Below are 25513 nucleotides of genomic sequence, written 5' to 3' on the forward strand. Positions count from 1 at the left end.
AAACCACCTCACAAGCATCTAAAACAGGGTTTTTTTTGTCAAAATAAGAAGTTTTACAGCTATTTCATCTCAGCAGGAATTCAGCAGTGGGGTTTTTTTCAGCAAGTTCATCTAGTTGAGCTCAAAGCAAAATTAATTGAAAGCTGAAAAACTGTTTCAAAATAGGAAAAAATGAGTGTGATTTTTCTGCGCTCTCATAGAAGTGGGTTGTGAGGAGAGCAGTTTTAATGTTTTCAATGTCTTGACTGACCCTGTGGTTTCTGATGGCCAGTTCAATTAATTTACCATAGACAATGCCTAAGTTAATAAATAAGAAACTTTTTTAATAGCAATCATTTCTCATTAAGGATTTAAGGACTATACAACCAAAATAATTGTTGTATGTTTTTTATTTTTAAGTTGCTATTGTGCTTTGTATCTGTATTTTTAGACAAAAAAATCTTGATCCAAATTACCTAGGGAAAAAACCACATGCAAAGAATAAATCTTCAACTTATATTTTAAAACAAGAAATTATGAGCTACAATAAAAATTTGCAAACCAGATGTACAGATAAAGTTTATCCACCAGTCCTCAGATAGTACCTCAGGTATCTCAGTCTTTTATTAAGTTTTAAAATGTTGTATCCTGGTGAATGCTAGAAAATAAGAATGACTTGTTTTTTAGATTCAAGTAACTTATACAAGATATGAATAAAATGAATTTGTTTCAATCTGCACCTGACAGAACCTATTGCAACTGATGAAGATTGCAGGTGGTCAGAGTCCACCCTTTAGGAGAGAGCTGCTGCCACTGTAGGTGCCCTAATCTCATAATCTTCCTTCCAAGTTTCTGAGCAAGATACCAATAGAGCCAGAGAGTCACACACAATATTGGTTTATGGCAATAGGGTAAATAAAGGCAAATGTCTGGGTACTTGAGTATATTCTGGCTAAATCTTGATGCAATTTAGCAGCTATTCCAGCTAAACTTAGTCACTGATAACAGAGATCTCCTGATTTGGAACAAACCAGGTATTCTTCTTGGTAATGCCTCTGACACACTGAACTTGGGCAAATTTTGATTTTTAGGGACCTTGGTAGTGACATGCAAATGGCCCTCATGCTGCAGCTTCTGCTGGGTGAGGTCTGGCACTAAGAGCTTCCTTAATTTCCATAGGCTCCTCCTGGACTCTTTCAGCACTGATCTGATTCCCAGCCAGAACAAATCCACATAAACCCATTGACTGCAAAGGAGGCCAGGCCTTGTTTATGCACGTGTGTGTTTTACCTCTAATATAAAAGAAACGTGGTAATTGTTCATTTTGGTAATTGCTCGTTCTGGTAATGGCTGCTCTTTTTCATCTACCCCCTTTGAAGTATGAATTAACTTTCTTGCTTCTTCTCTGATGAGCTAAACAGGGTGGCCTTCCTGGAGGAGGATTCAATCAACATGCAAATATCAGATTATATGGAGAATAGATGACACCTCTGTCTCAACCTTTGGGAACTTAATTCATAAAGCATTGTAAGCAAAATAATTGCTTCTCTTTTGAGTCTGTAATTGCCAAGTACACTATATTTGGCATTCAGGAAGAAATTATCACTGTGCTATCAGATAAAAATCTGGAGCTAATGGGAAACACAAAATTTCATGTCAGGGAAATACAAAACAAGGTCATGTAATTTCTGCACATAATTGTGATAATGTAAGGCCTAATTCAGTAAGACCATGAAATTCATCCACTGAACAGAAGTCCTGATCAAACAGGTAATTCTAGGAGTGGATTCCTATTTAAATAACAATAGTGAATGACATTCCTAACTAGATTTAAGTTGAGATAACAAGGCACAGTGGTAAGCATTCAGATAAGACATGTTAGATTTGATCATAAGATGCATATGTAGATAATAATTTAAAAGTTTCAGGGAGTCAGCTGACTTGGTTTTGTCACATATAGCTTTTTAAAGCAAAATATAAGGACTGACTGATTGTGGAGATAGTATATCTCAATTGCTGATTTGAGGCAGAACTGGAGAGCAGATGTGCTGACCCCAGATCAGTGATGTAGTACAATCAGGCAGGTTGCTTTTGACTGTGGGATTTTTGTGGACAGACCAGATCAAGAAGATGGAGCTTCTCTTAAAAAAAAACAGTTAAACATGTAAAACCAAAAAATACCCCACCTTTTAAGCAAAGAAAATGTGACTAGAACTACAATGTAAAGGAAGGGTGCTATGTGCTGAAATCTCATGTGCTAAACTTGCCAAAGCAAAAAGTACCTGTAATGCTGTTACCAGCTTCAAAACAAGCCTTGTGTTGGTAGCCCCCCAAATTAATGCAGTGCTCCTGCAATAGCTCAGGCAGCAGAACACTGACAAAGCTGATTTTTTTTAAAGATGAGATGAGGAGGAGAAAAAAAAAAATCTCTTAATGCAAAACAGGAACAAGAAACGTCATGGGATAAAATAAGAGGTAAGGACTAGACTTCTCTGCAGGTTGTGCCTGCTTGGAGCAGCTCAGAAAGGACCATGCCCTTTGCTGGGGGCAATGCCCACCAGGCAGCAGGAAGGGATAATTGGATAATTGCAGGTGCATGAGGATGTGTGAATGAATGTGGGGACAGGTGGAATCACAGCTGTGGTAGGAGCACTGCTGGAAACACTTCCCATGCCCAGCTCTCCCAGCCTGGCACCTGGTGGCAGGGAGGGGACAGCTCCTGGCAAAGGGACCAGGCTGGCCACACTGCACATGGCTTGGCCCTTGGGGATGACAAGGTGGAGTGCTTGGCAAGGGTAAATAAAGGTGTCTGTGTGCACATCAAAGGAGACAATCTGCCACAGCAGCTGGGAGCCAGTAACTGAGGCAGCTTGGTGCCCAGTACTGAGCTCACCTGTCTTAGTGCAGAAACATGCTCTGTCTTTCCATGTATGATCCTTGATGTGCCATAGCTGCAATCCTTCTGACAGGAGGCAGAAGCACCTCTTTTACTCTGCTTTTATTGCCACTTGATACAGTTCATGGAAATGAGCATGGCAGTGCCTTGGACTAGGTGAGGGAGTAAGCAAGCTCTGCCACAAATGCTGCCCATTGAGAGGTAAGATTATCCCTTGGAGAGAGATTTTCATGGCTATTAGATAAATCTAGTTAGGTTTCCTTGTGCTTATGTTTATGAGTATGTTTGAATGAAGAAAAGACATGCTCCTGTTTCAGGATTCCCTTGCTGCCTGGGCACTGTGTGTCTCTGCCTGCCCCTCACCCATGTGTTGGTACCTGCTGGGAGCAGCCACAGCCTTGGCCAGCTGAAACTGCAGCTTCTCACACAACAGGACCCCAAGTCAGGGCATCTGGATGCTACCATAGGGTCAACAGCAGCCTATGGGTGGAGGTGCACAACATAAAATTTGGGAAAAAGAGATGTTAATATGGGACATCTACTGCTGCACTCCTGAATTTCAGAAACTGATATCTTCTGCATACACACACAGCTCTGTAACTGGGATTATTGACAGGACTGACAGTGCTCTCACAGTATTGGAGTGACATTGCAGTAATATTCATCTCTTTCATTGCCAACTCCAGAAATAAAGGATATCTTATGTTGGCATCTGCATTATTTGCAAGATGTTCTCACTATTCATCACAATAATTTTGTTTCTTCCCTCTTTCCTCTTCTCCTCTTCTGTGTATAAATGCAGCATATTATCTAGGTTCCATGATTTTCTTCCTCTTATTGTTTCTCAGAATTGTATTTCCCCATAAGACTGTCCATGCAGTCTGATATTGCTTCCTTTCTGAGAGTATTAGATTTCTCAACAGATGAAATATGGACACTATTAGATGGCACTGACTTTTTTAAAGCTGTAAGTAGTGGCTGATAAAATCAGTAACACAGATCATTTTAAGTGACCTTTCATCCTAATAATTCTTTGGCTTTGTCTGATACGGAAATTAATTTTACATAATGCGAGAAGATATATGTATGGAGTCTTGAAAGAGCATATTTTCTTCTGAGTTACTGAAACTTGCAGCTGTATTTTCTCTTTGAAATTTGTGTCATTCTTCGTGGTAAATGACTGAAGATGCTCTCTGGATCTCTGTGCTAAAATTTTGTGCAGTGGCACAGGTGGCTAACGTGCTGTGTAGGTATTGTGGTCACACTGTTTGAGTTTTACAACTCTGTGAGGGTCTGCAGGAGGCATCTGTGGCTGGCCCTGCTTGGCTGTTTGAAGGTGGCTGTTTGCAAGGGTTTATTGTCAGAGACAGCAGCACCTCAACCACAGTGATGTTGTGAAGGTGGAGTGGCAAAGGGGCCTCTGCAGTGCTGGAGTCCTCTCCAAGGCTGTGACAGCAGCTGGAGAAAGCATGTGTGGCTGAGGATGAGGGTGGTGGGATGAAGCTGTGTGCCCAGGAACTGTGCTGCGCAAAGAGATCCAGCAACTTGTGATCTTCAAGGAGAAAGCTTTGCATCAAGAGCTGAAAGAAGGTCCAGCACATCTGTAACCCAGAGGTGTTGGGTTTTCTTCATTTACCATAGACAGATGGGTAGAGTAGATCCTCAAATCCAGAAAAGCCAGTGCTCCAGCCTCCTCTGGAAAGAGCTGCAGGTACTCAGTAAGTGGAAGACAGAGCTCCCACTCTTGTCCAGAGACCATTGTCTGTGTCTGCACATGTGAAAGAGGACTGGGTTGGGAAAAGCATCCTGTGGCATTGGGATTGGGGTGGGAATGGAGCCAGAGAGTGCAGCTATTGCTGCTGCTGGAGAGGGACTAATGGCACCTGCTTTATCTGAGCCATGGAGGTGGATAGAGTGAGCTGGGGGAAAGCTGTGCTGGTGACAGAGCAGTGATATTGTTAATTCATACTGTGGTAACATTCAGAGGGCAACTTTTGGGTGTCTGCTCTGTTGAATGCTGGGTGAACATGTAATTGCCATCAACAAATGAGGACAAATGTCAGCTTTGCTTTGAGGCAAGAACACCCTTTAAATGAGGGTAAACTAAAGCCATGAAAGGCCCAAATTACTTGAAAATGTCATGTTCTGCAGTATGGTGCAGGGTAATACAGAGAAACATCTTTTGTGGGTAACTGAGCATGGAATCCTGGAGCTGTAACACTTGACCATGGAAGGTCTTCCATCAGCTTCTAACTTAATCTTGCATTTTCTACTTTCAGAAACTGTAACTGGGCATTTTAAAGGGGCTAAAGATGACTGCTAGCACCAAAATGTGACTTTTTTTTTAATGGCACTTGAGATAAACCTTGTTTAGTGTCTAATCTTTTATTTTACTAAATACTAATATTATTACTAGTAACTTGTATTTCATTACCTTTTCTCTGTGATTCCAGACTCTTGGAGGAGAAGAACATTTAAATTTTCACAGCTGTGTGAATTTAGAAATACTAAACAATTTCCTTTCTCAACTCCTGTTTTCAGTTGATTCTGCCTTGTCAAATAAGATTGAATCCAAATAATGACATATTATACTACCTATCCCAGAGGTTGGTGGCTTTGCAAGCTTCAGCAAATTCGATTCCATCACATTTGGAAAAAGCCTGACACAAACCAGTTTAATTTCCTTAAGTCAGAATTCTTGGAGCTCTTTAGTCTGAACTGCAGTGCCTCATTTTGGAGCAGGAAATGAAGCTCAGTAGGAGGGTTTGATTTGCAACTGGATCAGTTTTTTTTTTTCCCTCTCCTCAAATCTGGCCAAGACATAAACCTCTAAAAACACCCAAGACCCACTATTTCACTTACACTTTAGATATATGGTGCTGAGGGTGAGTTCTCAGGTGATTTCATCTCTGGACTTAAGGCTCCAGCCCAACATAATCTCAGGAACTCTTCCTCTGTAATCGGGCATGGGAGCCAAGGATGAAGGAATGCCACACTTGCAGTTCAGGCATATGGATGCATAAGGCAAAGCTGTGAAAAGCAGGTGGAGACAGACTAGTGAGTGGAGAACAGATGTAGAGATAGACAGGGTAATCTGGATGGTAGGAATAGGAGCAGGGTAAAAAGCACAGTAAGAAGCTGGGATATGAAGCAAGAGAAGACAGTGGGGAGGCAGGTGGGTTGGTAATCAATGGAACATATGACCTTCTAAGATCAAATTCAGGATGGGTGAGTTTCTTCAGCATGTCCAATAAATGGACTGGAAATAACATCAATTAAAATGTGAATGTCCTCCTACAGAGAAGGTGAAAGTTTGCTGTCAGCTCCATGAGCTGAGTTTGAAGGGATTCACAGATGGAAGCAGCCCATGAGGTAAGGACTGCTTCGGGGTGGAGCACAGAGGTGATTGAGGTGCCTCACACACACAAGAGATGATGGCTAGTGCATCAGAGGGAAGCAGAAATGCACTGAGACATTCCAGTATGAGGTCTCCTCAGGCACTGTGTGGGACAAGCCACCACAGAGGAACACTGCTGCCATATTAAGCAGACGAGTCTCTAGTGATAGCGTTTGAACAATACCATCAAAATGCTGGCAGACATGTTTCAGAACACTCTAATATCTTGTATAATATCAGCTAAGGAATGAATTGCTTTTCCAAGCTTCATCAAGAGAACTGGGACAGATTGGCAGAGCACATCATACTGCAGGATGCGTGACACTTTGAAGGAGGGAAGTACAGGAGACAGGATAGACTGAATTTAATACCTTTTGTATTAACCCTGACAGCAGAAAATAGAGCTCTGTGTGTTTCTATGCTAAACCTGAAGTGAACCATTCCCCATATATGCTGAACCCTAGAACTCATTGCCATCTGGGTTAAGGGTCTGCTTTTCTCCTCAAGGAAAGGACTGTGAAGGGTTGGCAGCATTTGAGCAGGGTTGATGCAGAGACATAATTAAAGGACAAGGCAGGTATTAAAATTAGTGGGTAGACACAGGGCATTGATCACAGGAAAGTGACAGTCCTGCAGCTGGAGCACAGACTGAGTGTGATACCTTGGCTGGGAGAAGAAGTGAAAAGCTGGCAAAGAAGTGAGGGATGCGGTGAGTCATGAAGGAAGGAGGATGGGGGGGGTGGGGTGTGGAGTGCTTTGTGCTTCCATTCAGTGCCAGGGAGATGTGAGCAGCAGTATTTCATTTGTAAATGACTGATGCAGGCTTGGTTTGAAGAAGTAGCTTTAAATCTCTGCAAAGTATTTTTTGGAGGTAACATTTGCAAGAGCAGTACATTTCCAATACGAGATCAGTGTTCTCAAATCCAGCTGAGGAGGCTTTTGTGGAAGGTGATTCACCTTGCAGGGAGATCAGGTGCACCCTTGTTGGGGAATGAGGGCCAGAAGACCACTGAGCAGTTTCAGCAGGCCCCCAGAGCAGCACTGAGGGGCTGTTGGCTCTCAGACCTCTCTTGAGAAGAGTTATGACATTCCCACATGGAAGGAACCTGTCCTGTGCTGCCAGTTACATCCTGAGTTTGACCACCTTGATGGGATGCAAAACAAGCCATCCCATGGTCACTGAATGGTTGTTTGTAGACTGTTAAAAAAATAATGGTTTTGTAAGAGCAAAATCAGTTAATTGAATTTACTCATTTGGAAATTTTTTCCTGAAGCCTTGTTTGAGATCTGCATGCATTTAGTATATGCATGTCTTGTAAGTGCCAGAAGAAATTGAATATGCAGGTCATGAAACAGACCTTTGGATGGCCTCTCATTTAGGGAAATGAACAGCTATTTCAAGCAAGACTGAAAATTTTCCCTCCAGGGAGATGCTTTTCTGGCAGAGATGGCCTAAACTGTCCTTTTTGATCACCATATAAATACAAAGAAGTGTGTTGGGGTCTTACTTTTAAAACTGGGCAGGTTTTAAACCCTCAAATACTGGATTTAGCAGAAACACATAATGTAACCATTTATTGTTAACAATATATTAATGTAAATTTCATATTGAGTGCTGCCTCACCTGCACTTGGACTGAGACTAAAACAGAGCAGTTCCTTGGCCCTGTCCCCTTCAGCCTCAGTCCCCAGCTGGGACCAAGCTCAGGGTTTCCTTCCTGCAGAGTGAAGGGAGAAGTTGCCATGATCAGAATCCTAACATGGACCTGGGCAATGTCTTGGTCCCTCTACATGTGACAGAGCCTTACAAATATTGTTTGTATTATGAATAGTTCCCTCAATAAGATTATTATTATCACTATGGGCTTTTCCTTGCCTTGCAAAGGTTTGCATTAGAGAAACCAGCCTTGAGACACATTTTCAGTGGAGAAGTAATGTGCTCAACATACCCAGAGAATTTAGGATTCATCCCAAAGTAACACTTTCCTGAAGACAGTTTCCATGGGACATTTTCTTTGAGTACTAATGATCTACCTTGGAAATATGATTTTACAACTTTACTCATGTTTTTCATATAAGTAAAAGAATATAAATCATGAGCTTTGGAGTCTGAGTCAGGGCAGATAGGTAACACTTGAGAGGGTTTGCAAACTGGTTCTCCTGCTGGCTGCATCATATTTCTATAAATGCCATTTTCACTGCTGATACCATCAATATAGGCCTAATGAAGCAACACTGTGTCGAGAGAAGGAAATACAGAGAGAAGGAAAAAAGCTTCAGTTTGGAGATGAAATTTACTTTTCTTTCTTCTTCTAGTCTCATTGGTTTTGTATTACTCATTTAATTCTGTGGTCACTTTTCAAGATCCCCCTGCAGGGGATTTTGCCTCTTTCTCTTCCCTGGGAAGAAGGTTATGCAGGAATTTTCCAGCTGTGTTCAAGTACTGAGCAAATATGAAATTTAAAAATGAATAATCTGTATTTTTAAAAGGTGAGAGCCAGACACCTTTCTCAGAGTTGCAGGAAATGATAGATGAAGTTTGGAAGGTTGTTATGAACATGAGTGGTGCTGCTGCCTGATCTATTTGTTATGTACTTAATTTGTGGCTTAGCTTTAAATGAAGCTAAATGCCAGCTGTCAATCTAGCTCAGAAATGGTACAAAATCTGGGATTCTGGCTGCAGAACTCATGTTGCTCAAGGCAACCTGCATTAATAGTTTAAGGTAGCCCGTCTTGCTTTTCCTACAGTACACAGCCATTTGGGTGATCTATATGCTACTGTCTACTGTAAGTGTTGGTGATACTTTCCATGTAGAAAATTCCATCAGTGTGACAGATATGCACTGCCAACACATCAAAATGGAAAGCCTGCTGCAATTCAAATAGAAATATCCTGGGAGGTTCTCAGCTATGTTGAATTAAGGCAGGAAGAATAGATCAAATGTTTTTTTCTGAGCTCAGTTAACTCCATGAGAACAGGACACAGCTGTGAGTCCCTTCAAGGCAGTACACTTGTCTGCCAAGTTAGAAGGCAATTATTCTTCATAAATCTGTCTTTTTAAATCCAGGCAGATCGATTGTCTCGTCCATCCTTTGCCTATGCAAGCAGCCAGAAAGGCTCTTTTAGCACCACCTACAACCAAGCACCCCTCTTTTCAGGAGAGCCCCACCATGGAGGTGATGGAAGCCCTGGCAGCCCTGCACATTCCTTTACAATGGTGGATGTAAAGGTATGTTCATTTTGCTCACATTTTTAGTGCTTTAACCAAGTTCCGGTTTTAAACATCATCCTGGCTTTAGGCATCTGACCTCTATGCAAAGAAATAGAATACTCCTAAAAATTTATTGTCTAGCTAATAGGCAGCAAAGTGTTGCAAGAAGACAGGGTGGTTTCCTTACATCCATGTCATGGTTACATCAGTGTAGAGCTTCCAGAGCTGCACTAAAATTGGCTTGCTTACAAGACAGTCATCTCCTAATAGCCCTATTTTGCCAAATCACCCAGGCTCTGAAAGTCAAAATGGCTTCTGCCCTTCCTGGTGACCTGTAATCATGAGTAGACATCCAGCAGATCCAGTGAAAGCAAAATCTGTTGTGAGCAAAACCTACATAAAAATATGTCCTCATTTTGATCTGAGTAACATGCTGGTGATTTCACTGGGGTTTTTTTCTTCTTTCAGATAGAGAGAATGCTTTTCAGTATTTGCAAAGTGCATTTTGAGATTGTTCCGACTACAGCCATTACTGCTACGGTGTGTCTTCTCTGGCTGACATTTGGCCCTAAAACCCCAACAAATGCTATAAGAAAGTGAGAGGAGCTGGCATAAATTGTTCTCTCCCATGCTGCAGTGGCACAGCAATGAAAGAAAGTGTGTTCATTTTTCTTTTCTTTGACTTTTATTTTAAAGACCATATTGATATATGTATCTATTATGTTATCATGAAACAAAGGAAGGAAATGAGATGTTTGTCCTTATTAATGAGCCTCCAGACAGAATCCAGCAAGAGAAGTGAGACAAGGAGAGATGAGGGGTAGGATGTGGTGTGGAACAGATTCAGCAGCAGGCCCTGGGCCAGCTGCTTGGTGGCGCTGGGTATGACTGGGGCAGCCTGGAGACACACCCTAATCACTGGCAACGTAAATACAGTGGAAAAGTATGTTCTTGGTCTGAACAAGTGTGGGAAATTCTGCTGGCATGTAGGAAGTTTCTGATTTAACTCTGTTGGCATCATAGAACAGTCCTCCAGCTCTTAGTCCCACCTCTGACCACAGTATGACCAACTTAAAAGTTAGGTGATATTGTCCACATTTCACTGAATTTTGAAACTCTAGGATGGAGAAAACATTGCTTCCCTGGATAACACATCCAATGCTGGACTATTCACCCTCATGATGAAAATGTCTTGCTTGATTCTCCTGCTGCATCTTTAACTTCTCTCCCTTGTCCTTTCAAGGTGTGTATCTGTGAAGAGGTGAAGCACCCTTTGAGATGCTTTGTCCTTCCCTGTAACCCACCATGCTATTCATCAGCAGGAGGCTTCTTGCCTGCAAAAAAGCAAATGAAGAAATTAGGCTTGAGCCAATATATTCATAATAGTTTCCGGGAGACTGAAAGGCCATGTGAATCTCAATTGTGAATAATTTCTGCTACAAAAGCAGAACAAATTCACAAAAGTGAACAGCTTGGCATTGGCACTTCCAGAACAGGAATTTGAGGGGGTTTTCTTTAATCTTGATTTTGAAGAGACTTAGAGATTGACAAGAAATGATGGAAAGAGTTAAATAACCTGGATGCTGAACAGAAACTCTGCTCTTATTTTGACCCATCTGTAATTTGTTGTTTATATTTCAGCTCCACACAAATGGACAGAAAAGCAATGAGCATTGCTTTCTCAGCTCCAGAGGAGACCAGAGCAAAGCCTGCTGGTGATTTCATGGGGGCTTTGCTCCAAAAGTGGTGAGGTGTCTTAGACAAGGGGGCTTCCACTTTCTCCCAGCATCTCCACTGCAGTGTTGAACTACATTTTTAAACCATGAAAATGTGGAAAACTGCAGCTGTGAATCCTCTGATAAATCACAGAAGAACAGGGCTAGAAAGAGTCACAAGGGCTCATTTAATTTTTTCTCCAGCCTCAAGGCAGGCTGTACCACTTCATCATTTCTAACCACCCCCTGTCTGACCTGCATGTAGGATGATGGAAATTTCAATCTCCCTAACTGCTGTCCTTACCTGCAGGATTTTTTTTTCCCATTCATGCTCTGAATTTTTGCTTGCTTTAATTCAAGCTCATTGCTCCTGCTTATGGTAGGCATCCATTTATGACAACATTTTATGTAGATGGGGGATTGTATTTCCCTTCAGGCTTCACATATTTAGGCTAAATCCATATTCAGTCAGCCTCTGCTCCTGGGGTGTTTTCTGCCCCTGTTTGGCAGCTGGGCTCTCTCCAAGCTCCACTCCTTAAGACCCAGCACATCACTCTGTCTGGTGTGGAAGGGTAATTTCCCATTGCATGGGCTCTTCTCCTACTATATCCACACTAGAACATCTATGTTTTCAATTGTCATTCTGCCCTTTTCCTGCCCACAGCTCCCACCTGCTTTGCTTTATCCATAAGCTTACAGGCATACTTTCCATTTCTCCATCATCTGAACCCTCAGCAGATGCTCTTCCCTTTAATTGACCCTAATGTTTTCAGACACAAGGGAAAAATATGTGATGCTTTACCTGCCACCCACTTTAGAGCCCTAAAAAGCTGAGTTTCAGAGAAATGGATTTTGTTCCCCTTGGAGCAGGAGCCCACAACAGAGCTGAATGCATTTTTGGCTGATCCAGTAATTCTTCCTTCCTTTCTCCATTTGCTTCATGTCGAGTCAAATAACTCCTGCACTTGCAAATGAAGGAGAGGATATCTGCTTATAGTACACACCCCTCTTGTGCACATTGAATGGCAATGGCATATAGGAGAGCCTTTTGCTTTGGAAGACACCAATGCTCTTGGTAAATGAAGTCTCTAGAAAATCTCAGCTCACCACTATGAAAAGAGTCCTTGTTTGATAATGTGCTAAGGCAGTTCCCAGTAACTTTGCCATAGCAGGGAGCTTGTGGGAACAGGAGCTGACACAGGACAGACCCTCTGCCAATTCACATATGTCCTCAGTCAGGAGGTATGACTGGAAGTGCCTGGTCCTGTGCCAAACAGGACACTGGACATTTAAACAGCTCCTCTGAAGTAGTGATAATCTCCTTGTTGGTCTCCTTGTGAGCAGCCTGCCCCTTCTGGCTTGCATAAAACTGAATTCTCAGGTGATCTGCTGCTGTTACTAAGGAAAAGCAATAAACTCCTGCCTCTCTGTGGGTATGTTCTTTTACCAGAAAACAGCAAATAAAGGCAGAGTTGGTCTGGAGGATCCTGTGTAGAGTCTTGTGGAGATCTGTGAGATGCTGAGGGCTCTGGGATTGCATATCTCTCATAAACTGGCTCCTCCAGCACTCAATTAAAACATGCCAAGTACACAGCCTGGCTGCATGTGTTAGCTCACAAACTATAAAAATGCCACATCTCCCTACCTGAGAGGGGTAAGTTAAATGGGCAATCCCAAAGATTCAACATCTAACTGGGCACAGAAATGACTGGCTTTAAACTTAGGAAAATGAAAGAAAACTTTTATGTTTGCTTGCTGATGACTCAGGGCTCAGGGTTAGTGTTCTCAAACTTGCCATGAAAACTATAGACTGGAAATATAACTGGTTAGGAAATTGAAGGTCTGTGTGTGCAAGCAACACATTAATGCCAGCATCTGGGGCATTGAAAAAAGCCTACATGTGATATGGTCTGCAAAAAACCTGGAATTTTATGAACTAGTGGTAACACAGTAGACATGGCAGTGGAAGCAATGTGCTGAATCACTGCTGAAACTCTTACAGGAAAGGTGACCCAGTCCAACACTTTCAGGAATACACAGTAGACATGGAAGTTGAAGGGAAACAGGTTAAACTAGCATGTAACAAAATATTTCAGAAAATATCACTCCCTATTTACACCTGGGGCATGAATGTTAACCTGAAACAATTGTGCTCCTTTCTTTCATGCTTTCCCTACCAAGCAGTGTTACTGTAGATTTCTTCTCAATTCACCAAGTTATCTGGTAGGGACTGCTTTCTCTCCCTGGGCTGAATCCACCCCAGGAGGAGCTGTCTGTAAGACTATACAATTCTGCCAAGTCTGAATTGGACCCACTATGCTCAGTTGTCCTACTAATGCATCTGTCTTGGGTCCAAGTGCTCTCCTGGTTTGAACTATAATTATCCTAAAACTAGATTTTTCTAAATTTCATTCCCTTGTAGCTTTTTATAGTTCTGTGAATTAATTATTCAGAGCTGTAGAAGTTCTCAGCAGTGCTTTTCCATAGCTTTTATGGACATGGATGCATTTCACTCATATAGAGCAGAGAACTTCAGATGGGGACAAGGGAAAGACTTTGTCCAAATGTTAAACACACTGAGTTCAGCACGTTCTCCTCTGACACCATCTTCTTGAATCTTTTGAGGCATAGATAATCTCTGAGGCTAAAATTCTCTGCATTCCCTCCCTGGCTTTTTTAGGCTTTAAAGTCTCCCTTTCCCTGTTAGAGGTTGATGCCACCTGTAGCACTGTGGGGCAGGTGGGGCTGCTGTGAGCATGAGGAGCAGGGTGGCTGCAGAGCTGAGCACTGCCAAAAGCACCTCCACATTTTGGCAGGGATGGGGCTGAGCTGCAGCTGGGGTGCAGTGGAGATGGGAGGACACAGCTTTCTAGCCTGGAACCAGAAGCTGGGGAGAAGTCAGCAATCTCATTTTGCTGCTGAGGGAGAGTAGATGTGTGTTTGGGAATGGCCAGATTCTTGGGGGAGAGGCATCTCTGGGAATGCAGGCAGGGGAAGATGTGTCCAAATAAATCATAAAGCTTTGTTTGAATTTCACTTGAGCAGGAAGTTAGTAGGAATATTTGAAGGTTCTGGAGGCATCAAATCACAGAATCATTGGGCTGCTACTGGCACAGCTCCTCTGGCTGGCTCAGCTAGGCCTGAGCAGTCCCCAGAGCAGGTGTGTGGGGAGATGTGCCCACATGGAGGTGCTGCTCCTGCTCTCAACAGGCTCACCCCATCCTCCCAGGGAGTTACAGCCCCTTCTTTCACTGGACCCTTTCCAGAGCACTCACACACTGGGGGTTCCCATCACCCAGAGCAGAGAAGGGGAAGGTCTGTGCTGCCCTGCCAGGCTGTGAGCAGGATGCTGCTTTCCCTGCCTTTGGCTCTGCAGAGGCAGCACAGCAGCAGCAGCAAATGAGATTGAGCCTCTTCTGCCTCCCACATCCTCCTCTGGGTAAATGCAGAGTGTGTACTTTAATTAGTGATGATACATGAGGGAGACAGGAGATGAAGCAACATTCAAATTAAGTATCTGCAGAGCTGGTAAGAAGGTAAATATGAGCTCCTAGACTTGGGGATTTTCTTCAGTCCCTTCTTTTGCCACAACAGTTTGAGTTTTAATTCAAAAAGCAAACAAATCGCTGCTGCAACATTTTTTTCCACCAAAACACAGCTTTGAGGTCCACCTCCACAGGGCTCTGAGCTTCATGGCACTGCAGAGCCCAGGGTGGGTTGATGGGGCTCCCACTGCAGCTGGGGCCAGGCCATTCTTCCCAGGCACAGCATTCCATCAGGCTGTTGTTTCCATGCTGCAAACCCACAGTGACACCTGCACCATGCCAACCCTCAACCTGCAGCAGATCTCCCTTTGACAGAGGCAAGCCACAGCAGGTTTGGAGTTTTTCCCCAGGAACAGAGGCTTCAGTGACTGCTAACTAGCCTGGCTCCTCTCTCCCACCCCTTTGCTCTGTCAGGGGAGCTGTGAGGACACCTCTGCCCCCAGCTCTGCATTTATTTCTGCTCCCATGATCAGGAATCCCTGCTCACAGCTGTGTCCTTTGTACCACTGCTCATCCTGGGACATCTGAACAGCTCCTACTGCACACTGAGCATCCTCTTTCCCACTGTGATGGACAGGACTTCAGAATGAAAGCGGGTGGGATGCTGAGCACAAATATTACACAGGTGCCAGAAGGATAAATTAAGGCTTATTGAATAATAAATTAACCTTGCATTAATTTTTTTTATAAGTGCTAAACTTCCTCTATGCCTTATATGACAGATTTTTGTTTGCTTTTGTAAGTAATAGAGTACTTAATTATTGGACAAAGCACGTTTCATAGCAAAAAATGTTTTTTAAAGCATTTTGAACTGATAAACAGCAAGTATTCCCACACCCTTTGCTATGATTTCACTTTAATAATGATTTTGGTGTTTCAGTATGAGTCAGTCAGAGGAATTGCTGAAGAAATTTTGCTAAAAACCTCTCTGAAAAAACAGTTATGAGTCAGAGGAAACACAACTGAATTTTACTGGCTCGGGACTGGCTTGGTTGGATCTGTAATTTCAGAAACCAAATTCCACATCTGGAGCTGTCTACAGTTTAGCTATTAATAGGATGTCTGTGTTTTTACTTCAATGCCACCAATGGGAGATGGGACCTTCCCTGAGGAAGGGGTGGCTGCCACCCATGCCAGGCACAGAGAACCCCACTACAACAGGAGAGTTCCTGCAGTGATGACTCAAAACAAGCAGCCTTGTTTCCAGTGGAAAAATGCATTGTCAGTCTGAAAGAAAAACTTAATTAGCAGAGGCCAGAAAAGGAAGACACTGGAAGACCCCAAAAGCTCCAGAGTCCCTACTTTTGCTTTCTGCCCTTGCCAGTGTAATTTGTTTATTTATCTTTTTGTTATCAGAAATTAAATTTTATGTGCCATTAAAGGCTGGCTGTTTCTGACAGGATACCGAAGAAAAGCAGCGGTTGTGTCATTTTTGGGAGCTCATGTGTGGAAGGCCAGAAACATGTTCTTTGCCTAGTTGAAGCCAAACTGTGTATTAATTAATCAGTGCTGAAACTCTTACAGGAAAGGTGACCCAGTCCAACACTTTTAGGAATACATCTAGTTTAGGAACTTATTAGATGCTCTTAATTATTTCTCAGTTTCTGTCAGCATAAAGGCATGCCTTTAAAACCTCTGTCAGAATAAATTTTGCTCAGATACCACCAGGATGGAGTAAATAACTGAATTTCTCTTACTTGCCTGGATATAATTTGATATGAAACACCTGGTATAATGATAATATAAAAAAATCTGGTGGTATTTGCATGGCATTTGGAGCTCAGAGGAGCTGCTGTGGCTCCAATAAGCTTTGTGCCTTTGAATGCTGTCAGGAGGATCAGCTGAGCATGGCTGTACCTTGCCAGGACACCAATGGGATGCTGATAATAACACAGCGTCACACATTGTCCAGGATCCTGCTAGTGGGCTCTTTTATTGGATTATTATCTGTTTGGAGAGGGGAAAATATCCTCTGCTTGAAGCAGATTGCCTCATGGTTTGTGTTGTGATAAAAGGTGATCAAACATCCATGGAAACTGTGAGATTTTTTTTTTAGTTGCAAAGTTGCTGCCTCTCTCTCTGTTGGTTTTATTTAAAAAGTGCATGTTTTGGTAGTGCTGTGGCAAAGGTAGTGCAGGATGCTGGGCAAGGCTGGAAAGCAGCCAGCCCTGGGGAGACGTCCTGCCATTCCAGCAGGAGTCCCCTACCCTTGGCTGTCACATCCCTCGGGGTGAGCAGCCCCAGCTGGGGCATCTGCTGCCCTGTGCCTGCCCCAGGCTGGCCACTGCAGCTTTGTGGGGTCCCCTGTTGGGCACTCACTTCAGGGAAACACACGGGGATGTTTCAGGCCAGGGAGTGAATGTGGCTGTCTGCATGCTTGGAATTAAGTGTGGTTTTCACTATTTGAAGTCAAAGCTTGAGGCAGGAGAATCAGGACATGCCTGCAGGAGCATGGAGGATCTGGTGATTATCTAAATGTGTAATCAATACCCCCATTTACTTACTAGTGTGCATTTGTCAAACGTCCAACAGTGTGATTACCCTATTTCAGTACTTTCTTCAGGCATAAAGCAACCTTTCCAAAATTACTAACTTTTTTCTCATTGAAAATGTTGTTAATTAATACTTTTAGTGTCCTCCCCTGTGATTTGCTTTCTCTTAATTACCAACATGAGCAATACAAGAGTGCTCAACTGCCAAAATTAAACTGACTTTCTCCAAATTGCACTGACTGATCCACATGGCTGTGCCTTCAGGTACTAAGCAGGAGATCTCAATCCCATGGGAAGTGCTGCTTTATGAGGCACTCTGTTTTCACAGAACCACAAATTTATTTGGGTTGGAAGGGACCTTTAAGAGTCATCTAGCCAAACCCCCTGAAATAAGCAGGGACATCTTCAACTAGATCAGGTTGCTCAGAGCCAACCTGCCCTTAAAAGTTTACAGGGATGGGGCATCCACCACATCTCTGGTGGATGTGCCAGTGTCTCACCATCCTCATCGTAAAACATTTTTTATTCTGTCTAGTCTAAATATGCCTTCTTTTAATTTAGACCCATTATACCAAGTCCTGCTACAACAGGCCCTGCTAAAAAGCCTGCCCCCATCTTTCTATAAGCCCACCTTAAGTGTGGGAATTAATGTCAATAATTAGTATTCCAGGGTGTTTTCATGCAGATGGGAGCAGCATGAGGACATGGGTGGCCCAGCAGTAAGGTTTGAGCCCTGGATGGGAAGTGCAAACATGGTGCCAAGGCCCTTAACCCCAGGGTGCTGGGGAAGCAGCATCCTGCTGCCAGTGCAATGGCCTGGCTTTTGCAGGGCTCTGGAAGATGTCCCAGAGTATGCAGGCTGGAAGGGCACTACAGCACCATCTTGTTGGCTCCAGCATCCCAGGAAGTGCTGTCAGAATTCTTTATCTTTCTCTTTTGTTCAGCCATATGAAAAAAAGTGGTCTCAGCAAAACTGAAAGTTGCTGTGGGGAAACACCAGACTTAGAATATTATTTTTCATTGCTCTGATTGAAAAAAAATACCTGGCTTTAGAAAAGCTTTGCAAGGCAAAAACTAATTTTCATTTAGACACATCAGTGGTTTTTTAATACTTATTTTCTGACTTTTCATTCTCCAGTTGTGTTTCAAAATAGAAAAGAGTAACAGCATTGGTACTTTCTGCTGCAGTGAAACACTTGAGTCTTCTTACTCTATTCCCCCTTTCTCAGCATAAATTTGCAATGTTCAATGACAAAACCAGAGTTCACTGTTACATCTCATAGAAATGAGTTGTTCAATGGCTACTTCTCTCTGTGGGAACTCATCCATTTCAAGGGCTCTCTGTTATTTTCTGCTCAGACAAATTAGACATGTTATTTTGTGTTTAGAAATTGCTGCTGCTGCTGCTGCCAGCATGAGGAAATAGCCTGGGTGGGAATGCCAAGCCCAGGTGGGAATGCCAGGGTATCATGGGCAGACACCCAAGGCCCTGTGGCTCTGCCCTGATGGTGGATATGTTTGTGCAGAGACCCCGTGGCACAGCAGGGCTGCTGGTAGATGCAACTGGAAATAATCATGAGCAGGCTATGGAGTGTAGGAAATTCCAATTTTTTTGCTAATAGATATAGCTAAAATGCCCCTGGCCCCAAACTTTGTTTGATGATGATTCCCAGCAAATACTGTAGCAAACCCCAGAGTGAAAATCTCTAGCAAAGCACCATAGCGAGAAATGAAGCTTTTACATTTCCCTTATTTAGCAAAGTCTTTCTCTTTTTGCGTAAGAAACTTGAATATTAAAATCTTGTCTAAAACACCTAACTTTAGTGTCTGACATAGCAACTGCAGCCTGGGAGGCAAAATCAGGTCCTTTTTAGGTTTCCATGTAATAAATGGGTAGACAACAGTAAATTAAATGAAAATGTGTCAGTTTAATTCATAAATTCTTCACCTCTGTCAAGCCTAATTTTTTTTAATATCTCCACCCTCAGTCTTTCTATTATGGGAGAGAAAAACCACGCAGCCAATTTTCCTTTATGTTGGTTTAATTGTTGCTCTTTTTGACTTTGAAAAGCATACCAAGTGTTCTCATATATGTAAATGTGCCTGATGGCTTTGGCTGTTCAAATACTGAGGCCCCCCCATAGGCACTGGGGTATCCCTGGGGTAACCTTAATACAAATGTAGGTAGAAAGTACATTTTTGTATTTGTCCAGCTGTGCAGGCTCACATCTGCTGTTCTCAGGCTTGGTGCCAGTCATTGCAGCTCTTTCCATTTATTTTTCCTCGCAGGGGAAGAAAGCACCCAAGACAATCACGCTAAGAAAAGAAGAGCAATCATGCAAAGGTGGACTATTGACACTGTTTTTGTTACTTTCTTTTTTCATCTATCTGATGTTACTGGCATTGTGGTAGGCATAGTAAGTAGGCTGGAGATGAAAAAGCATGCAAAAATTACATTACATATTGTGTTGTAGCTACATTCTCTGAACACTCATTTTCCCTTGCTTTATGTTATATTAGTTAAAGTAGACAAAGCGCCTTCGGAGGTAGCTAGCAGATTTCCTTCTCCTGCCTCTCCCCATCCTACAAGGTCATCTAAATTAGGCCAGGGAAGTACACTAGAAAATACTGCAGGGAACAATCTTGCTTTGGCAGGAAAACAAATTGTAAAAGTCTACCTGCTCTTTTTCACTCCCCAGTTTCTGTGATCCTGAACACTGGCAAAACCCCTTGGCATATTTGTTTGGGTAGTACATTAAATACTAGCTCTGCCTGTTCAGGTGATGCTGCTTGCCTGCACAGAAGATAAGAACCATGGATGCAGCTGGCATTTCCCAAGTTATGTTTGCCTGGCTGGTCTGACTTGGAAATGCAAAGGAGCACAAAGAGGGGTTAAAGCTCTTAAACAAAGAGGGGGCAAAGGTTCAAGCCCCAGCATCTGGTAGCAAAAATAAGAGGTTTTATAGATGAGTATCCATCAGTTTACCACTGGAATTCAAAATCTATCAAAGAAAATAATGTTCTGATAAACAATTTTTCCTATTTCCTCAAGCACCTGCCAACCAGCTTGGTTTTATCACAGGTAAATAACACAGGCTCATGTCTCCATTACTGTTCTCATTTGAATTTCTTTAAAGTGATCCCTCATTAAGGGATTTCAAAAAACAAGATTGAAAGAGGATTTTAAAAACAATTACATTGTCCTTTGAAAAGTTGCTTTCTTCTTCATCAAACATACCTTGTGAGGAAGTTCTGTGATGGAGGGGGCCTCAGGGCTGCTCCTCCAGCCTCTCCTGCAGCATTGTTCTGCAGATGGCCCAGCCAGGTAGGAGCTCCTTCCCAGGCAAAGCTGCTGGCCAGAAGCTTCCCTTGGGGAAGAGCTGTGTGCTTCCAGGTCTGCAGAGTGGGGGTGACCAGGATGTCCCAGCTCAGTGTCAGAAGACATGCTTTCGGCTGTCACTGCTTGCAGAGGAGGCAAGTCCTGGCTCTTCTGGGAGAGGCAGATCAGAGCCAGCCTGACCCACAACAGCCTCCCCTGCCAGATGCCTGGCCATGTTTGGAGCACTTTGTCACCTTCAGCACACCACCAGTGCTTTCCATCCCAGCAATCATGGCAGATATCAGAAGAGCAACGGGAAAAGAGGACCTCAATCCTTAATCCTTGCCAGCATTTTCTTCCTTTGCTCTTTGGTGCTGGGCTGGCCAGGTCAAGTCGATAAACTGCTCAAAAAAAGGTAAATACCACTTTAATCTCTTCCTCCAGTTAATCATGGCAAACCACAGGAAGGCAGATAGTAACTCAAGATTAGCAATAGCCTTATGAGGCTCACATTATTACAGAAGAAATTTTAAAAGCCACACACCTCAAATACCTTAGTTTCCATATAATCCTTTGATAATTAAACCCCAGACAGAAAAAAAAAAAAAAATCACACATTATCTTCAAATTCTGCATAGTTGGAATGATGCAAATGAATCAAATTTAATCCCTCTTTGTTTCTCACTCCTAACTGTGGAAACAGAATGAAAAGCAGAAAGAAAAATCAAACAAAAGGTGAGATGCCAAAGCAGTTTTAAATTTAAGTTTGTGAAGGTCCATGCTGGTCATCATGGGATTATTACAGATAGGCTTAGCAAACACATCCCATCAAAAGAAGAACTTTGAATAAGCCAAATATACCCAGTGGGACCAATTTTGCAAATGTTTTCACAGAATCAGAAAATCATTTAGGTTGGAAAAGACCTCTAAAATCATCAGGTCCAACAATTAACCTAACAGTGCCAAGCCCACCACTAAACCATGTCCTTAAGTGCTACATCCATGCATCTCTTAAATACCACCAGGAATGGTGACTATACCCCTCCACCCAGGGCAGCCCATTCCAATGCTTGACAATGCTTTCTATAAATAAATTTTTCCTAACATCCGATCTAAACTTTCTCTAGCAGCTTCCCTTGAGGTTGTTTCCTCTTACTCTACCACTTATTATCCTAGAGAAGAGACTGACATCCACCTAGCTACAACTTCCTTTCAGGTAGTTGCAGGAAGTGATAAGGTCCCCCATGAACCTCCTTTTCTCCAGGCTAAACACCCCGTCTCCCTCAGCTGCTCCTCATGAGACATGTTTTCTAGATCCTTCCCCAGCTCCATTGCTCTTCTGGGAGGGGAGAAGCAGCCCTCACAAACTCATTGTAGGAATGCATCTGCAGCCTCTTTTCATCTCAGATTGTTTGTGAGCAGTTGTCAGCTTTCTATGGCCATTTTTCTTAATTTCCCCAGGGATTTCTGTAGCTTAGGAATTGATCTTTAGCAAGCATTAAGACTCTAAATCATCTGTCATCTTGGTGGTATTTCTCTGATTGGCTGTCTATCTGGAGTGAACCAGCTTGCATGCTGGAAAGCTGCGATTCTTGAAGCAAGAAGTTGGGCATAAATAATAGCAACATCTCATTTGGATCTTGTTGTGTGTTCCCCAATAGTTGTTGAATACAGAATTATCTTCAGTGTTTATGCAATTTCTTGTGGGATAATACACATAACATTAGAGGGTCTGGAGAGAGCAGCAGCCACAGGCATTTTATAAGTAAGTACCCACTGCCTGTGGAATGTCCCTGACTCCCAACGCCGCCGGCAGTTCCTGACAGGCACATTCAGAGCTGGGCTGAGCAGGGTGCAGAGCAGCACAGAGACCCATCTGAGGATCCCCCCACACAGAACACAGTACTCACAGCTGCCAATCCCTGTTTGTTGTAGTGAGTTTTTATACTTTGTAATACTTTGAAGTAGTTTTGTTTTGTATCCCCATATTTTTCCCAAATGGTTTATCCCAAACTGTACCCCCCTCCCTTTACCTGTGTTATCCCTCTCCCAGGATGAGATCATCCCCAAACCCCCACCCTGGCTCTCTGTCAATCACTCAGCATCCCATCCCCTCCATCCAGAAGTTTCGGTCCAGGTCATCGAGTGATGAGCCAGAGGCCAGGCTCAGCCCCCCAAGCCTTGCCCCATACGCTGTCCTATATGTCTATCCCCCAGTACCCATCCCTCAGGGTCACTTATTGGTTGGTAAAATGTTATCTACTTTGGGTTTCCACCTCCCTTTAAATGTGACCTTGGCAATCTCCCGGGTCTCTCGGCAGGAGGCCCCCTGAGGTGCAGGAGCTCCTTTGGGATCCTAATAAAACCTTGGATTAACCCCTGCTAAGAGTCGGCCCTTTATCTTCTACCGATGTCTCTGGTGTCTCTTGTGCTGCAAAGGCGCCCAGCCCAGGTGCCCTCAGCACCCTCGGGGCACACACAGAGAGTGTCTCCCTGCCAGCCCAGGTGCCCTCAGCACCCTCGGGGCACACACAGACAGTGTCTCCCTGCTGTCAGCCCAGGTGCCCTCAGCACCCTCGGGGCACACACAGAGAGTGTCTCCCTGCCAGCCCAGGTGCCCTCAGTACCCTCGGGGCACACACAGAGAGTGTCTCCCTGTCAGCCCAGGTGCCCTCAGTACCCTCGGGGCACACACAGACAGTGTCTCCCTGCCAGCCCAGGTGCCCTCAGTACCCTCGGGGCACACACAGACAGTGTCTCCCTGCCAGCCCAGGTGCCCTCAGCACCCTCGGGGCACACACAGAGAGTGTCTCCCTGCCAGCCCAGGTGCCCTCAGCACCCTCGGGGCACACACAGAGAGTGTCTCCCTGCCAGCCCAGGTGCCCTCAGCACCCTCGGGGCACACACAGACAGTGTCTCCCCGCTGTCGGCCGTGTCGGGGCTGCCCCCCGGTCTCTGCCGACTCGGGACTGGCCCAGGGTTCCTGAGAGGCTCGCAGAGGGACCGAGACACCCATTGAACCTGAGCAGCCTGGAGAAGAGCCACTGCAGCCCCAGAAACAGGGTCTGCAGGTCTCATCTCAAAACCTGCCCACCACAGGTCACAGTGCCACACAGAGGGAAACCTGCTGCAGGTGACAACCACACTGATAATGAAAGTGGGGTTGAGCACCATAAACTGTTTTCTCTTGCCAGACGTGAGCCTGAGGGCTGTAAATCTTGGAGGAGGCCTCAAGTAGGTCACCTGTGCCATTGCCTCCTATTCCTGGGCAGGGAGGTGTTGTCACCTGTGCCAGCGCCCTGGCTGGCAGAGCAGCTGGGGAGGCACGGCCGGAGCCACAGCCCCATCCTTGAGTCCAGCTGTGCCTGCTGGCATGGGGAAGGCTTTGCTGGGAAATCAAGGGCATTACTCACGTGTCTCCTGAGAGGAGAATCCAGCTGCAAGCAGGTGAAGTTGGCAGCGTTGGTGGTTAGATAGAGTTTTCCATTATATGTTCCTGGTTGAATTGCTTCTTGTTTAAACTGTTCAGGTGCTTTAGTTTCCAAGTTTGTTCTTTTCCTTGGCTGACATTTTTATTATTTTCTTTTTAAACAGGCAGGATGGTTCAACTATTTCTGAAGGGCCTTGGAGAAAATGGTTATTGTTAAGTAACATTTTAATCTCTGTAACATTTTCTTCTCTTTGCATCTCTGTATCCAGTTTCAAGGTATTCCAGCTTTGGAGTACGTGTGAAAGGTTTGGTTTCTTTGTGTATTTTTGGTTGGTTTGTTTTTTTTTTATTTTTCCCTGTCCCTATGAAAATCTGTTGGACTTAATGCAAAGATAAGCTTTGAAAAACTGCTTTGATGGTTTGGAAATTTTTCTGTTTGTTTCCCCCCCCCGTTTTGTCACTTAATCTTTTAGTATCTTTTTCCCGGTGTGGCCTTGATTTCAGCTCTATTCAGTTCTTATCTCAAGACAGCCCTGAAGGTGCTTGTGGAGAATCCTATAAGGGGAGGCAGAGTGAAAGCTACCGATAAGGCACAGTGACAACTACATTAAATTCTCCATATATTTTTGACTTAAAAATGTGTTCGGCAGGAGCTGGGAGGGGGCAGGTGGGGAGGAATATCCTAACAGGAAGATTCACTTTATGCTACATGCCGTATTTCTTAGCAATGCTTCCAATCACCTCCCTCAGGAAACAGATTAGCATCAATCCCTAAATCCCCTCCATTTTGTGATGGGGTACGGGGAGATGCTCTGCGAGTTCATGTCTCGCACAGAACAGTGACCGAAGGGTGGGCGCCTGTCTCCAGCGAGAGGGACGGCACCCGTCCGGACTCAGCCGACGGCACCAAGTTCACCTGTGCCGCTCTCCACCCTGCTGGGGCCATGCCGGCACGGGATGGGGGCACTGCGGGGCAGGGGGCTTGTCCCATTGCTCTGCTCAGAGGGAAGCGCGGGGTCCATGTGCTGGGAAGGGGCTGCGCTCGCTTCCAGCACCCGCTCCAAGCGGCTACCGCTGCCGCGGTCCTCCCTCCGTCCCCGCGCACCCAGCGAAGCACTGGGCACCTTCAGCCGCGCTACGGGATACGTGCAGGGCCTGGGGCGAGCTGCGGCCGCGGGAGAGGTCCCTGTCCGGCGTTCCCTTGTTTGTTTACGGGGTAAAAACCACAAAAGAAAAAAAAAAAAAGAAAAAAAAAAAAGAAAATAAAGGGGGGGGTGGTGAAACCCTCCAATATCAAAAATTAGAACTTTTCCCGCGCCGCTCCCGGTGCCCGCGGTGCCGGTGGAGCCGGCAGCGAGCGCCAGCGGGGCGGGCGCAGCTCCCCGCGGGCGCGCAGCCCCCTCTCCGCGCTGCCCCCCCGGCCCCGCACTTCCTGCCCGCGGCGGGGCCCTGCAGGGCCGGGCAGGGCGATACCAAGTGTCCGGCGCGGCGGGAGCGGCGGCGGCGGGCGGCCCCAGCTCGGGGCTGGG

At 44.5% G+C, this 25513-nt stretch overlaps 1 protein-coding gene and 1 long non-coding RNA gene across 2 annotated transcripts in view; one reads left to right on the top strand and one right to left on the bottom strand.

The window, feature by feature from the left end:
* The first annotated feature begins 9418 nt into the window (after positions 1-9418).
* Positions 9419-25513, top strand: part of HPCAL1 (hippocalcin like 1) — an 80819-nt gene continuing 64724 nt past the window's right edge. The window contains exon 1 of the mRNA XM_077175068.1: positions 9419-9501. The gene's annotated coding sequence lies outside the window, so the exon portion shown is untranslated. The remainder of the gene's footprint in view (positions 9502-25513) is intronic.
* LOC143693536 (uncharacterized) lies at positions 10215-25395 on the bottom strand. Its single transcript, XR_013181297.1, has 3 exons — positions 23968-25395; positions 20474-20955; positions 10215-10817 (listed from the first exon to the last, which is right to left on the bottom strand). It is a non-coding gene; the product is annotated as an uncharacterized LOC143693536 (long non-coding RNA).

The sequence above is a fragment of the Agelaius phoeniceus genome, chromosome 3, assembly GCF_051311805.1.
Source record: "Agelaius phoeniceus isolate bAgePho1 chromosome 3, bAgePho1.hap1, whole genome shotgun sequence".
Taxonomy (NCBI): Eukaryota; Metazoa; Chordata; class Aves; order Passeriformes; family Icteridae; genus Agelaius; species Agelaius phoeniceus.